Genomic DNA, 15,410 nt, shown 5'->3' on the forward strand with positions numbered 1-15,410 from the left:
CTCACGACAGACTGAAACTGACCAGGCCTGCTATGTGCTTTGACCTCATCAGGAAATGGTGCTACAATGGTACCACATGACTGGGGCAGATTATTCCAAGTCTCCCTATAAAAGGATATGGGCACTTTCCCATGTGGCAGATATTAGGCCCATAACGTCTCTATAAAGACAAGAACTAATATTTTGGCCCCGTTTTCCAGGTAAACAACCTGAGGTACTGAGAGATTGTATATTTTGGCTCAAATTACACATGGAATCACACTCACCTGGGACAAAAATCACTGACAACCACTCTTTTTTTTTTCCTTTCAGTTCAGCAGTTTCAAAATCTTTCAGTTTGCCACAAACTCGATAGGCCTTGGAATTACTAACCCAGATTTGGTCAGAATGGGTAGAGAATGGTAATGGAGCCATTAATTCAGCATGTTACCAAATAAGCTTATTTTTACTTAAAAGATGCTCAAAGGTACATTGTTTTACTTAAAGATACCCAAAGGAAACAAATAAAATAAGATACATTATAAAAGCCATGGAATTAATGAAACAGCTTCAAGTGAAGAATGCAGAAATAAACCATATTAACCTCCAGCGTTAAGGGGCTACTTCCTGATTCCTAAAAGGTACAGCCGTCTCCTGGCTTTTGCACGTTCATCCTTTAGGTTTCAGTTTGGGCATCATTCCTCTGGTTGCAGGTCAGGGTGAGGCGACCCCTTCCACTACAGCAGAGCAGCACACTGGCTATAAATGTGCATTTCAAAGTGCAATTCACACTGCTTTCTGCCTGCCTGTTTGCTGGGCTCTCCCTTCCGCTACAAGCTCAGAAAGGCAAGCAGGCCAGCTGGGTGCCTGGCACAGGGCGGCACAATAAATGACATACTGCTGAATGTTCGCCAGATCGATAACCTTTCTTCCCGCCTATTTCCTTTTAGTTCACAAGTTAACTGCTGGCAAAACTAGTGAGAGGTTTGGGGGTGTGTGGGGGGGGTTGTTTTTATATCATTTCTTGCTGTTCTCCAGTCTCAATATCACAAACGGTGAAGGATGAAAGGAATCGAAGCTGACCTGAGAAGGGGGAGCAGGGCTAAGAAAATTACTGTGATCCACAATCCCAGTTATCATCTTTCTTCCCCAAACAGTTAAAAAACAAGAAATCCTGGTCAAACACTTACATATTTCTACTTCCTGTGATGGGTACATTCATATTTTCTCCCAGCCCCCAACAGTTATAATGACTGAATATACACTGACTGCTTTACTATTTGATATTTTAATAGCGTTTGTTCACTGCTTTCTAAGCTGAGTTTCAGCCAATACAAGAAGAAGAGGTTTGGGACTATTCTGTTCCTGTGGCTCTCTTGAATACCAGGACACTTGGGGCAGGACTAGGGAAGCTGACGGGAAGACTTAAGGAAAGGGGCGGGCCCTATTAAAATTGTCTCTCCCTATCCCTTTAGTTCCTGTTTTCTACTGAGTTTAGTTTTATTCTGTCCTTGGGGGTAACAGGAGCCCGTAATCATGTCTCCTTGGCATGGACTATTACAAGCTTAGGAAATGCGTGGTTTATCTGTTAGAATCAGCAGTTTCTTCCTTTCTGTTGTGTTTCCTCCACTAGGAAACAGCTTCCTAACTGACCACTTCCACTCCTGTCTTCCCCCAATCCAGCATCTACCAGGCAGCCAACATACCCTTGAAAAATGCAAATGGATCAGTCATTCTCTAATAAAGCCCTAGCGTAGCTCCCCCCCCCCCCCCCCAGCTTCAGATAAAATCCCAGTTTATTAACTTGGCCTGAGGCCTCCAGTGGCCTGGCTGCTGCCCACACCAGCCATAAACATCATTCCACCCTGACCTCACTGGCCCGCCTGGAGCTCCCAAAGCCCTCCAAGCTCTTCACTTTCACACACGCTGTTCCCTCTGCCTGAAATAGTCTTCCTCCCACTTGGTCTCTTGGTTGGCTCCTCCTCAGTCTTCCGGTCCCATGACACTGGGTCCTCAGCGACCACCATCTACCGCAAATAGTTCTTTCCTGGCACTTGGTCTTTTCCTTCACTGTACTTATGGCTGAGTGTAACCGTTCACTTGCTCATGGTGTGCTTCTTCTACCACAGTAAACTCACTGAGTCAGGGCCCTCAGCTAGCTTTTCTTCAGTTTTGTTGTTTTAAACCATTGCACACCCTGGACCCAGCACAGTGAATGGTAGGCACACAATACAGATTTGTCGAATGAGTCATAGGAGATTGTAAAAGAATTAATTGTGTCATGCATACAGAATGGAGCTCTATGCCTTTGTTAAAGGCATTAAATTTTTTTATATACACATTTTGGGGAAGGTAGGATCTCTTTCCTTTAATCAATTTCTATATAAGGTTGTGAGTCAGTTTCCTTGTGAAAATATGTATAATTGGGCTCTAACTGTTGATCTATCTCATTAGCAGCTGGCTTTTGTGGGGTAGCAAGGACCTGGCTTGGAGAGGTATGGCCGAGCCCTTTGAAAAACAGCTGGCCCAACTAGGCAGTTTTGCTGCCTTCTGTTTCGAAGCCGCCAGGAGGCTTTTTGAGATTAAGCAGACAAAAGTACATTTACACAGGACTAAGTTTGTTCTCAGAGCCTTTTGGAGAAATTCCTTTGGATTTAGGCTGGGTGCATGTGTGTACTGTTTTCATAATTTGCCTTATTAAAAGTCGTATTCTTAGTGTCCTGTTTTTCTTTTTCTTCTTTTGAGCCTGTTCCATGTCCACCATGCATGAAGATGGACTTCCTGTCATCTCTCTATCCTGTCAGCCGGTCTCTGGTGTCATTGCCTGAGGTTCCTCGGCACTTGTCCCTTCAGTTTCCAGGAGGCACAAGGCCTGAATTCCTGGCTTTTTCAGTGTCGGCAAGATTTTAAGAACTGATGACGTTAGGCTGATCTTAGCCTAACATAGCTGGTCTTCCTTTTCTGATGGCTGAGCATTTACCAAAAGTTTCACATTCTCAGTGACTTGCCCTTTCTTTAGAAACCCTGGTTCCTATTACTGATCTGTGGTACCTACACATTTAGACTTAACTTCTGGGTCACTATCCCCTCATTACTCTCCTTTTTCTGCTGCTTGAATCTATCTAGGAAGCTTGCTCTGTATCCCTTCAGGCCTGTCTCTTCTCCGGTGCTTTCCACCGTAACACTTACTTGTCTTTAAAATCTCCTTTGTCTTTTGGCTCACGCACCCAACCTGTACTAACAGCTTGGTTATTACAGGAGGGCCACACTTGTCCCTTCACCCAAGCACAGGTGTACATCTACGACTCAGACCCATGGTCCATTTGTACCTCCCATTCCTCTTGCTGCTGCTTTTTCTCAGTTAATATCCCCTGAAACTGCCCAAATGAATCCACATGTATAGTTTATACCACTGAAATATCATATATCTGATTCTTAAACCATAAGCGTAACTCTCACCAGATCTTAGCCAATAACCTCTATGTCAACCTTGCACAAAGACTGGAAAAGGTGGGGTAGGGAGAAAAGCCAAATCTTTTAACCTAACTAATAAATATTTCATCTGCTTCAGATTATCTTTGGACTTCAATCCCTCCACCCACTGACGTCTATAACAGCGATCCCCAGGCAACTGCGTAAGAAAACCAAGGGTCCTCACGCGAGGCCCTCTAGTTAAACTGATGATAAGGCCACCACTGGAGGGGCACGGTACTCTCTACAAACACTCAGAGCCTGACCTTAAATCAACTCTGAGCAGTGGCAGGATGTGTATAAACAATATGGATTCTGGGGCCTGCTGCTCAGGTTCCTGCCCAGGCTTTCCCATCTAACAGGTGTTTGACCTTGAGCAGGTCACTTAACCTCTTGTGCAGTTTCCTCCCTTATAAAATAAGATAATAACAGCACCTGCATCAAAGGGTAGTTGTAAGGCTTGAATGAATTGATGTATGTAAAGCACTTGGAACAGTGCCTAGCAATAAATGGTATCTTCTTACCCATAGAATGGGAATTTACATTTACTGGGCACATAGTATGTACTAGATACTATGCTTTAAAAAGTTATTCAGTTAATTTTCCTATCATCTGAGACAGTGATGACTCTCATTTTACAGGTACAGAAAGCAAAATGAAATGAAACAAGTGGAAAAAGGAATGGCCCAAGGCCACACCCTCTCTACTCCACCCTTCATTAAATACCTCTGAGGATAAGTGGGCTTTGAAGACTTTTTCTTAAGCATCAGCCACATACCAAGTCATGCATGCCTGTCATTTCTCCCTTTGCTATTCAGATCAGACAAACAGATACGCATGAAAACAAAAGACCAGAAAATATACCAAAATGTTACTATTGGGTGATAAGACTATGGGTGATATTTTTCTTCTCTTTTTCTATATCTTGCCAATTGTCTACAATGAACATTTATCATTTTAATTATCAGAAAAATTAGCCTTACTTTTTTCCTAACTAGAATGAGTCTAGGAGTCTAATTTCTCTGTATTTTTAAAGGAAAATCTTGGTCAGGAAATGGAAGTGGATGTACCTATCCTGGGAGCCAGTTCAGGCAGTGGAAAGACTTCATGCTGTGGCAGGATTTACTTTGGGAGCTTCAGCAAACATTCAAAATACTCATTGGAGGAGGAAGCAGGATTTCTGGGAAAGCAGTATCAACAGAAGGAGACGAATACTTCCTCAGAAAATTCAGCCTCTGCCTTTCTTCCCCCACCCTCTCTAGTGTTCCCAAAGAACCATACAAATCTCTACAGTTCCTTACTTCAGCATCATACATTATAGCTTGAAAGCACCTTCCTTACATTAGTCCATTTGGCCCCATAATAACCCTAAAGAGCAAACAGAGCGGGTATTATTTATCCCCATTTCGCAGATATAGACAGCCTAATAGAGGAACAGTTACTTGCTCAAGGTCAGGACTTGTAAGTTGCATGGTTGGTACATGAAGCCAGGGTCACTCACTCTATCTTCCACGCTCTCTGTCTTATGTCACACTGACTTTGGATTCCACCATCCTAAACGTCCACTGACACGGGTGGCGAACATTTAATACCAAAAGCTTCTTTCAAGGGAAAGCTTCTTCCGAAGAAAGTGGAGGTATTGCAATTCAGATGGGACCCGTATCTATCCCTAACCCAACTGTGCCTAGATTTAGAGAAATGATGAGGCCAGATTTTGAAGGACTCCCCATCTTTACCCCTGCCACCAGACTGCTTTTCTGCTCTCGACTTGGAACTTCCTAACACTGGTCACACTGCTGAAATGATACAGGACATGTTTCATGCTAAGACTCACAGCCCACGTCTACACACAGCTCTGATCACCCATTCAAAATCAACAATCACCAAGGGTCGACCATGGACCATGCAATGGAGTAGGCATTGGGCTTGCAACGGTGGCAAAAGGACATGATGCCTCCCTCTGTAAAATTACAAATTAATGGGGAACACAGACAACATAACTATATAAATACATAATTACAAACCACGGTAAGTGCTAGAGAGATAGATGGAGTACACAAGACCGTAAGAATAGTCCACTCAGCATGGCTCCCTCTCCTTTCCATTCACTCTTACATTGTCTGCATCTATGCTTGTTTCCCTCCAATCACATGTCTCAAGGAGAGCAGGTATCAAAGCAGAAGTCCCAGAAGTTGTAATTACCCTATGGAATGTGCCAGGCCAGGTTGGATGCTAAATTATTACCTGTACAGTTCATTGTAATCTTCACAGCCAATCTCTAAAGCAGGCACTTTTATGCTATTACATCCCTAATTTACACACAAGGAAACTGAGACTCAGAGAGCAGAGGAAATTGCTCAGGCTCAGTGGAATAAGAATTTGAATCCACCTCTGGGTGATGACAAAGCCTGTGCTCCCAACCACTATGCAGTGGACCCTTGAACAACATGGGTTTGAACTGAGCAGGTCACTTATACGTGGATTCTTTTCAATAAATATTGTACATGTATTTTCTCTTTCTTAGGATTTTCTTAATAGTTCCTTTTCTCTAGCTTACTTTATTGTAAGAATATAGTACTTAATGCACATAACATACAAACTGTGTTAATCGACTCTTTGTTATTGGCAAGCTTTCCAGTCAACAGTAGGCTACTAGTAATTAAGTTTCATGGGAGTCCAAAGTTATATGCAGATTTTCAACGGTATGGGTGGGGTGGGGGGTGGTCAGTGCCTCTAACCCCTGCATTATTCAAGGGTCAACTGTAGTCCTAATCGTATTCAATTTCTCTTTCCTTCCTTGACCAGCTATGGTGCTCACTTCTATATGGTGTCCTCTTCCAAGAGAAGATGTCCAATAAATATTTGTTTAATAAAAATATGTTTAATAAAAATATGAGGGCACACGGGGCAGCTTCCTGGTGGGCTCCCTGCAGTGGTCTACCCTATCTCGTCTGGATGAGGATTGCTGTCTTCCTAGAGTGAACTTCTATTGCTGATGCTCTGCCTGGACCAGAGCAGTGTGGTGCTGGCCTGCGGGGGCAGGTGGGGAGGGAGGCACAGAATATAACGCAACCAATACCCAGACCCTAAGCTGAGACAGCAAAGGGCACGTGAAACCATCTTGACATCCTGCATCATGGGGCCCTAATAGAAGGGCAGTGTTGGGGCCAAATAGAACATGTCCTGGTCCAAATTCCTCTGACATGCCTCTCCCAGACCATGCTATATGGTGTGGTACCAGTAATGACCTCTAGGAATGCATGTAGAAAAGGATCTACACGTACTTTTGAGGAGCAAGAGAGAAAAGAGAACAAGTAACATGATGGTGGAAGTTACACAGGAAACTAGGGTTGGTAATGCTTACTCCCTTATTTCCACAAAACATTAGGAAAAGGCGGTTTGAAGGGTTAAACAGTCACCGAAATGGCCATATGCGCACTCTATTTATAAAGGGAGAGAGGATTGGACCAGCAGCCAGGAGACCTGCACCAAGTTTGTCTATATGAGTTTCAGGGTTCCGAACCCCAAGTGAGAAAACATCATCTCTGACTACCCCATGCAGGAGTGATGAGCACTTTCTACATGCAGACTCCAAGCTGGAGTCTGTGTGGAATAAAAGTCAGCTTCTGACCTCCAGTCTCGCTGGAGAGACACACAGGATTTGGAGCCAGATCAACCTGGGTTCCCATGTGCGCTCTGCCAGTCTCTGGCCACTATTCTCTCTGAGCCTCAGGTCCTCATCTGTAACAAAGCGGAGAAGTATTATCTGCCTGGTGGCATTGCTTTGAGATCCAATGAGCCTGGTCTGTGATAATCCCTGTAAGATGGGAGGCTATTATTCTTCAGTCAAAATGGCCTCTGTGAGATGAACAGGGGAAGTCACCCAAGGATGTGTCAGGATGGGGGTGTAACTATGGGCTCTTTAATTCCTTAAAAAGGGAAAGTACAAGTGTCTAAAGCATTTGGTGAGGGATATAAATATTTAAAGCTTCAGTGGAGGTTTCTTGCATATAAGAACAGGAAATACGGGGGCATCACCTGCGTCCCTTACAGACTCGCACAGAGGACCCAGCAACTGGTGTGAAAGAAATGGTTCCTCAGTGTCAAGGATGACAGAATTTGCCCGAGGAGTTCTTCTAGAGGTCTCCTCTCACCAGAGGGAGCCTCAGGTACTGGGCAGGGATGGCATCTCAGTGACGGGATCTGCAAGGCTGTTTTAAAAACGTGAGGTTTTAAAAACAAGGCTGTTTCATATATATGGTAACAGAAGGCCACCAGACGTTGCGTGGTGAGCACACAGATACTGAATTATAATGTACAACTGTACCTTATATAATGATATTAACAACCAATGTTACCTCAATAAATTTAGTAAGTAAAAAAACCTAATAGGCTTGGGCCCAGCTTGTTTAGCCCCTGGAGTCCTCCCACCTTGGGATCTGGTGCAGGAGACCGCCTCCAGTCCCGCAGGCAGGAGGTAGAGGCACTGGTTCTGGTGAGTCCCTGGGCTCGCAATGTGGTCTGTGGGAGCCAGGGTTTCTTTCTCCCATCTACTTGCAAATAACTTGCTCCTGTCCTAGACCTGCCTAGAGAAGAGGGGTGGACATTAAAAATGTAAATGGAGACTGTCATTCATTGGGAGAAAATAGGTCCCTTGCTAAATTTGGCATCAGCTGAGGAATCTTAGCAAAAATGAACTCACCCTTCTTGTCTGTGAGGGAGGCCTAATCCTTATTTTGCCCAAGAGGATTATTGAGTCTTAGAAAGAAGCTCACATGCACTTTTTTTTTTAAAGCTCGTGCCAACTGTATTAGTGTCCACAATACCCAAGATTCGTTCTGCTTTTTAGCATAGATAATAGGCATTCTATGCTATTTAAATGCCTCCAAATCTCAGACCTAAATGTTTCCAACCTTTGCTATCACCCAAAGCAAAACTCTGTCTCCTAAGCTGTCTCCCAGCTGTTGCTTTATATTCTTTGGAAGCACAGTTTAAATGGAAGGCAAGGTACCCAAATGCAGCCCATTTGTGGAAAAGTCGTTGTCTGTGGTTTACATTGTTTGTGGTTTCAAGGTGTTTGTAACTATGGTTCCATGGATTGAGTTTCTATTTATACCATCATTTTTCCTTTCCTTTGGTTACTATCGGGTTAGTGTAACACAGTCTAGATAAGAGTGCTTTCTCTTTTTTAAAATCCTGTCCCTACTCACCCCAACACTATACTATTCTCTTCATGGGAAATCCTGGACCCACTGATATACATAACATGAAAGTGGGACTGACAAAAATCTATGTCCTTAGTTTTAGTTTAGCCTGGCATTCTCAAAACGTCATTTAAAATGATAACAAATTGGCACATGTGTTGGGCTTTACAATTTACAAAGTGTTTTTACATAATAAATTTAATCATCATACCAATCCTACGAAGTACTGTCCCCCTTTCACAGAAATGGAAACCGAAGCACAGGTAATTTAAATAAGTTGCTCAAGATCAGAGGGGTAAAGCCAGGACCCGACATATCATAAGGCTCCAAAGGGTTCCCTGCGCCACCAGCTACAAAAATCGCATCACCTAAGGGCTTAGTGAGTATTTATAGGCCTGAAAGATCTCTACAAAACAGAGCTGCCTTATCCCAAGAGCATAACAATTCTTCAAGTATTGTCTTCCTCAGAAGTGATGATTTTTAGTGGTGTACACTGATAACTACTGTTCCTTACCCTCACTACCAAGGCTGCTTAATTTCCAACTGTAGTTACAATTCCTGTCTTAAATCTGGGGCCAACTGGACTCCAAATGAGAAGGCATTTAAGCCTCTAAGTAGTATCTCAGGAGGCAGCTTCAAGACAAACTCTTAGGAAGCTGTGTTCTCATCTTAAATCCCATGCATTCCCCCAGTTCCAGTGCCTGCCTGGTCTTCCAGGTTGGATGAAAACTGACCTTTGATACCAATTCCTTCCAGACCAAAGCCTGGCCTTGTTAATGTCCACTAACCCATAAACAGATGGTACTAGGAACCAAAGCTGAAGGCAAGGCAGGTAGAGAAGTTTTACCTGACTGGGCAGAGCAGGTCTTCCCCCCTCCACTGGGCACTAACAGAGAAGGGGTGGGCATTAGGCAGGAGTTTGGCAGGTCCTGGGGCAGCCAGGCCAGGACAGCCTAAGCCGGAAATACCCTATGGGCCATACCCCTTGTCTCCCCTCCCACTGCAACCCCAATACACCAAGCCTGGGAAAGGTACAGAACACACAACAAAGAAAAGGTACTGGACTGTGACCCCATGTCACGAATCCAGCTGCAGATCCAGCTGCAGATCGGCGGCCTCCGCCCCAGCCAGACCTGGCTCGGTGGGGGAGGCAGCCCTCTCACTAAGGCATTCCAGCTGCTAGTGGAGAAGAGGTAACCATGGGAACCGACACAAAGGGCTTAAAGCTGAGGAAAAGAGGCTGGAGGCGATGGTGAAGAGGCAGAGAGGGACTTCAAGTGACATTGCTGCAGTTCTCCTAACTTTTACCATGTGCATATCTAGTGTGAGTCAAACTGAGACAAGTGGAGCTTGCACAGGGCACAGCAGCCTCGAGACGTCGGGGACAACAGAGAGCTCAGATCCTTACAGGTTCTTCTTTCAGATTTCTTCTCTTCCCTTCAGAGAGCAGAGCCCTAAAAGAATTTGCCCTGAGATAATGTGGCTTACTTGGGTGGACAGAACTGCGGCACGGTGACATTCCTTCAAACACAGGGCTGCAAGAGCACTTTGCAATGGGGCTCCTCTCCACACCCCCTGGCTTCAGCCCATTGCCCCCGGTGGCACCTCCGCTGTATGCTGGGGGGCTTCTCTGGTGGGATTGTACATGGACCTGGTACCACTTGGGTGGTTGGCTAAAAGGTTCTGAGATTCCGGGTGTCTGGCTAGCTGTACCGCGAAGGAGAGGCTTGAGTGTTGAGACATTAATACAGAGCACCTGAGTGGGATTAAGTGAAAAGGCTTATGTCTAATAGGAAATTGTGTCCTATATTTATTTAACTACATTTCCCCCGGCATCTACACATTATTTTAATAAATTGGCCAATGTGACTTCTTACATCTTCATCAAATAGGGTTCTCACCCTATCACCTGGGATTTATTTTTACTTCAAGTTCTAGTTCAGGGTTCTCTCGAATGGAACTGAAGGAATGCCAATGGAAATAGGGAATATAAAATATCCTGGGTCAATAGTTTACTTTTCCTGTGACTGTGACAGGGTTCTGGAACGTATTTCTCACCTTGGCTTCCTTGGGAGACCAAGATAACATTGCATCTATGCCAATTCCCAAACACGCTTCGTGAAGTCTAGGTTGAATCCTAACAGGCAGCTGGGTTCTCCACATTTCTTGTTCACAAACTGACTTAATTGGAGTCACTGGGGTAGGTAGGGGTGGAGGACAATGTCAAAGAGGGCCACCGACAGGCAGACTTTTAGGGTTGGGGAAAGTCCCTGACAAGTTCATTAGCGCTTCTCCTGCAACCCTCCCTCCCTCCAGCAACAAGGTAGTAGGTAAATGCATTTCCATTTAAGAACACACTCAGGAGTGGACCGGTCCCTGCCCCACCAGAATTCACTTGTAGGCGGCCCATAATGCACACTACCGCCACTTATCGGTGTTACTTACTCCCTGCAGCAATTAAACCTTAAAATAATTCTACCTAAAAGGGAAAAGTAACAGACATTTCTTACGGACCTCATCAGTTGAGAGGCAGGATCATGTCAGGTTCCAATCCTGAAACCTCCACCTCTTCTATGTTGTGAGTTTCCTCACCTTTAAAAGGGGACAATAACAGTGCGTAGCTCGTAGGATTGTGAGGAAGGTACAAGGAGAGTTTCAGACCGTGCTTGATTCTTAACAACTACTCGATAAATATTGGAAATTAACACCGTCAGATACCAGGCTAGTTATTTTTCACATGTATTTTTTGTCATTTAATCCTTATAACAGCTTTAATTTGATAAGTAGTAATACCTCTTTCAAGGTATCATTACTACCATTTTGCAGATGAGGAAACTCAGGCTTACAGAATTTAAGAACGTGACCTAAATTACTTAGTTGGTAGCAGAGCACAGATTCAAACCTCGGTCATCCTGTCTCCACAGTCTAGACCTTTCCACTACATTAAAGGCCATTACATGGCCTTTATACAAGACCATGTTGCTGTTGTTTTTAGTAAGGAATAATAACAAGAGAAAACCTTAGCAAGAAACTCTGTTGTTTAAGACAATAGCACCAATGAAAAAAGAACCAGGATTTTAAACCTCCATTAGCAGGAGGCTTTAAAAACAAAGAAACAAAAAAACCCAACAAGACTAACCTAAGACAGAGCCCTCTGCTCTGAAAAAAGTTTCAAGAGAAATGGAATATGTTACAAGATCCTTGATAATATTAAATGAGATGACTTTCACAAAAAGTGCAATAATTTCATCACGAATACCAAAAAACCCCACGTGTAGAACCTTTGAATGTAAAATGTCTTATTATTCATCATTGAATTCCCAGAGGCTAATAATACATTCTCAGTAAATGTTTGATGTTCACTGAATGAATTAAATCAACCCAACAATAAAATAGCTCTGTTGGAGCTGGCAAAGTATATAAATCGTCTTTCTCAAACACTTTGTTGAACTTAAAAATAACCAAAGCTTAATGTATTAAGTAAACTCCTACATTATATTTATCACTCTGTCCAAGGTACTTTACTGAAAACTCAAGTTATATAATTTGTCCCTTTAAAAAAGCACAATATTAATTTGATACAGAGATCAAGAGTTGTTTTCCACCTACAGTTTTAGGAAGAGGATGTAACATGTAACCCTTTCACCTGGATTCTCAGTGGAGGCTCAACTTTAACTAGTATCATTATACCAGGCCTCAAAAACAGAGGAGCTTGCCTAGTGGGTATGTCCTCTCTTTGGGGTTTACCTGTGTTGGCAAAGCAAAGCCCCAGTGGTATTTTGAAAAGGTAGGCAAGAACTTCAAATTCCCTCCAGCCTCAAAAAAGGACCCATTAAAAAGAAGACACATATAATGCTAAGGATATTGGTTAACATGCTACAAGATCTTTGATAATATTAAATGAGATGGCTTTCACAAAAAGTGCAATAATTTCATCATGAATGCCAAAACCCCACATTACATTTATCATAGTGCATGGAATTATTTGCTGACATTTATTGAATTCTTCCTAAGATGAATACTTTCATTGTCTACCTGAATCCTCACAATAACCCTATGAAAGCGATGTTTTATTATTGTCCAGTGCTTTCAGGCTCAGAGGTATTTAATAACTTGCCCAAAGTGATGCACACCTACAGACAGACAGGATGTGTACCCCTGTTTATCTCTAGAACCTAAATTGTTCTTCTTCTGAGCTAATGCTTTGCATACAATAAAACGCCTAGGTCCTAAGCGATCCGTTTGATGGATTTTGATCATTGTTTATACCCACGTAACCATCACTCAAAACGAGACAGAACATTTCCATCCTCAGGAAAATCCCTTACCCCTTTTGTCAATCCTCCCACCCTCCCACCCCCGCCCACCGCAAACACTAACTTCTGTCATAGATTCGTTTTGCCTGTTCTACTACTTCATAAATAGAATTATGTACTCTTTTGTGTCTGGCTTCTTTCCATTTAACATAATGGTTCTAAGATTCATTCAGGTGGTTGTGTATATCCTGAGTTCATTCCTTTTGATTGCTGAGTTATATTCCATGGTATGAATGTACTACAGTACTCATTTTCCTGTTGATGGACATAGGGTTGTTTCCAGTTGTTGAATATTATGAATGAGGTTGTTATGAACATCTTTACAAGTCATTTTGTGGACCTTTGTTTTCATCTATCTTGGGTAAACAGCTAGGCGTGGAAATGTTGGGTCAAAGGGTTGGTGTATGTTTAACTTACAACAAACCTAAGTTCTTATCCTTGTGCTTTACTTGCTCAGAACGACCCTAGCTTATTAACACCCTAGCTTATTAACACGTTTGATTTCTCCTCTTATATGACAAGTTCCCTGAGGGCAGAGAACCCACTTCCTGTTCCTGGGCTGCCTGCCTCCCACACAGTAAATGTTTGCTGAATGATCGTTCATACCATATTTCTATTCCTTCTTTGGGCGTTACTATAGCGTACATAAGAAAACATACTTGGCATGCATAAAAAAATACGACAGGCTGAAGGGTGTGAAGTGGAGGTACTGCTGATTCATTCCAGCAAGGTGAAAAGCTGCCCAGCCAGGAGACTCCCCATTTTCTTTTTGACTTGACGTTTCCTAGAAAGTGAACCCCTCCCACTGTTCCTGCTGGGAGAAAGAGGGGTGGCTGCTCCTGATCAAGTGACACTACGGAAAGGGAGGAAGGTGTCTCTGCAATTGAGGTCACACAGTGGTTAGAATTACAGGATACTTCTGTCAAACAGGAGGGCAGAGGAAGCAGCAACCCATGAAATCCTGACCTTCTGAAAGAAGCCCGCAAAATAGCTGCAAGGCTGGAGCCCAGGGGAACAGCCTCCAACAGAATTTACAGGGACACTTCATTTTGGTAAAAGTGCTACGTGGTTTCTACATTGAAAGTAGAAAGTCAAGAATACATGTTGAGGGGAAAGTAAAATGTTAACGTAAAAAATACAACTAGGTTTAACACACAAGATGCAACACTCAAAAGAACATTGGTCCAAAGTGGAGAAAACTCTTAGACGTGTCATCTTTAGCTCAGAGGTTTATCCCGCATAAACCCCTTCCTGCCTTTGAGGCAGAACTTTTGATACCCATGAATCAATTCATTCATTTACCTTAATCACAAAACTTATACTGGGCTCAACCTATAACTTCTTAGAAGATAATTAAATCATTATTGATTTTTCTATCTATAAATAGTAAAGGATTGGCAAGTACTACGGATAATTTTACTTCTTTCTTACCAAAGGAGAATCTTTGCTTTACATAAATCAAAACAGGGCTTCACTTCCTACTGGACTCAGGTACTTTCGGGCAATCTTTATTTGGCTGCAGGTTATTGAGAACTGAATATGTTTAGAACTCCCCAAATTGGGTTCTGAGCTGTGACCTAGTCTTCCTTTACCCAGACAGTACTGCACTGAAGCCATCCTAGGCAGATGGATGTTTATCCTATTCTTAAAATCTCCAGGGAAGTAAATTCTCTTCCACATCCCTTGGTAACCTTCTCCAGGGTTTTATCAAGCATACGGTGAGGAAGTTCTGATGTAGAAACCAATAAAAATATTAACTCTATGAGCCTAGCTACGAGCATTGGAAAGGAGTATGTGCTTAGGCACTCTGCCTTCAATGTTAGAGAGATGTATTTACAAAACAGGCTATGCAAACAGAAACCATTTGTCAGGAACAGATGTGGAAAGTTGATTCAAGAGAAATTGCCACAATAAATTCTGTTCCATAAACCATGAACCATGTGAATAAGTTATTGTTTATAACATTTTTTTAAAGTACAAATTTATTTCCTTGTCAATTACTAGTTTTGGTTCCTAAACCAGATTTGTTAGCAGTTAAAAAAAAATGTCCATAGCTGCAAAGTTTTCATATGACTAGGCTTCTATGAAAAACTAGGCCTTAGCAAACAGAACACAATTGTTATTGTTATGAATAAGTTTACTTCGTTCCACCTTTTCTGCAATGATCATGTAATCAGAAAAAATCAGGTGATCAATAATTTTGTAATCAGAAAAAAAGATATTTTAAAAAGACAAAGATAACTATCAAAATTAATTAAAATGCAAACCAACTTCTGGTGAAATTATTTGGGGGAAGACAGCCATAGGTTTGACCATCGTGCTTTTAATTAGAGATGATCATTTAACCAGCCTTTAAATATTAATTAGAAACAAAAAACGGCACAGAAGTATCTTTAAAAGCCTCTGTGCTAAGATTTCCTGTTGCACCCTGATATCTCAC

The 15,410-nt window shown here is 42.6% G+C and overlaps 1 protein-coding gene across 10 annotated transcripts in view; it reads right to left on the minus strand.

The window, feature by feature from the left end:
• SHROOM3 (shroom family member 3) overlaps positions 1-15,410 on the minus strand; it is a 286,596-nt gene that overhangs the window by 61,120 nt on the left and 210,066 nt on the right. The window lies entirely within an intron of this gene.

Source organism: Rhinolophus sinicus, linkage group LG02 (assembly GCF_036562045.2).
Source record: "Rhinolophus sinicus isolate RSC01 linkage group LG02, ASM3656204v1, whole genome shotgun sequence".
NCBI lineage: Eukaryota > Metazoa > Chordata > Mammalia > Chiroptera > Rhinolophidae > Rhinolophus > Rhinolophus sinicus.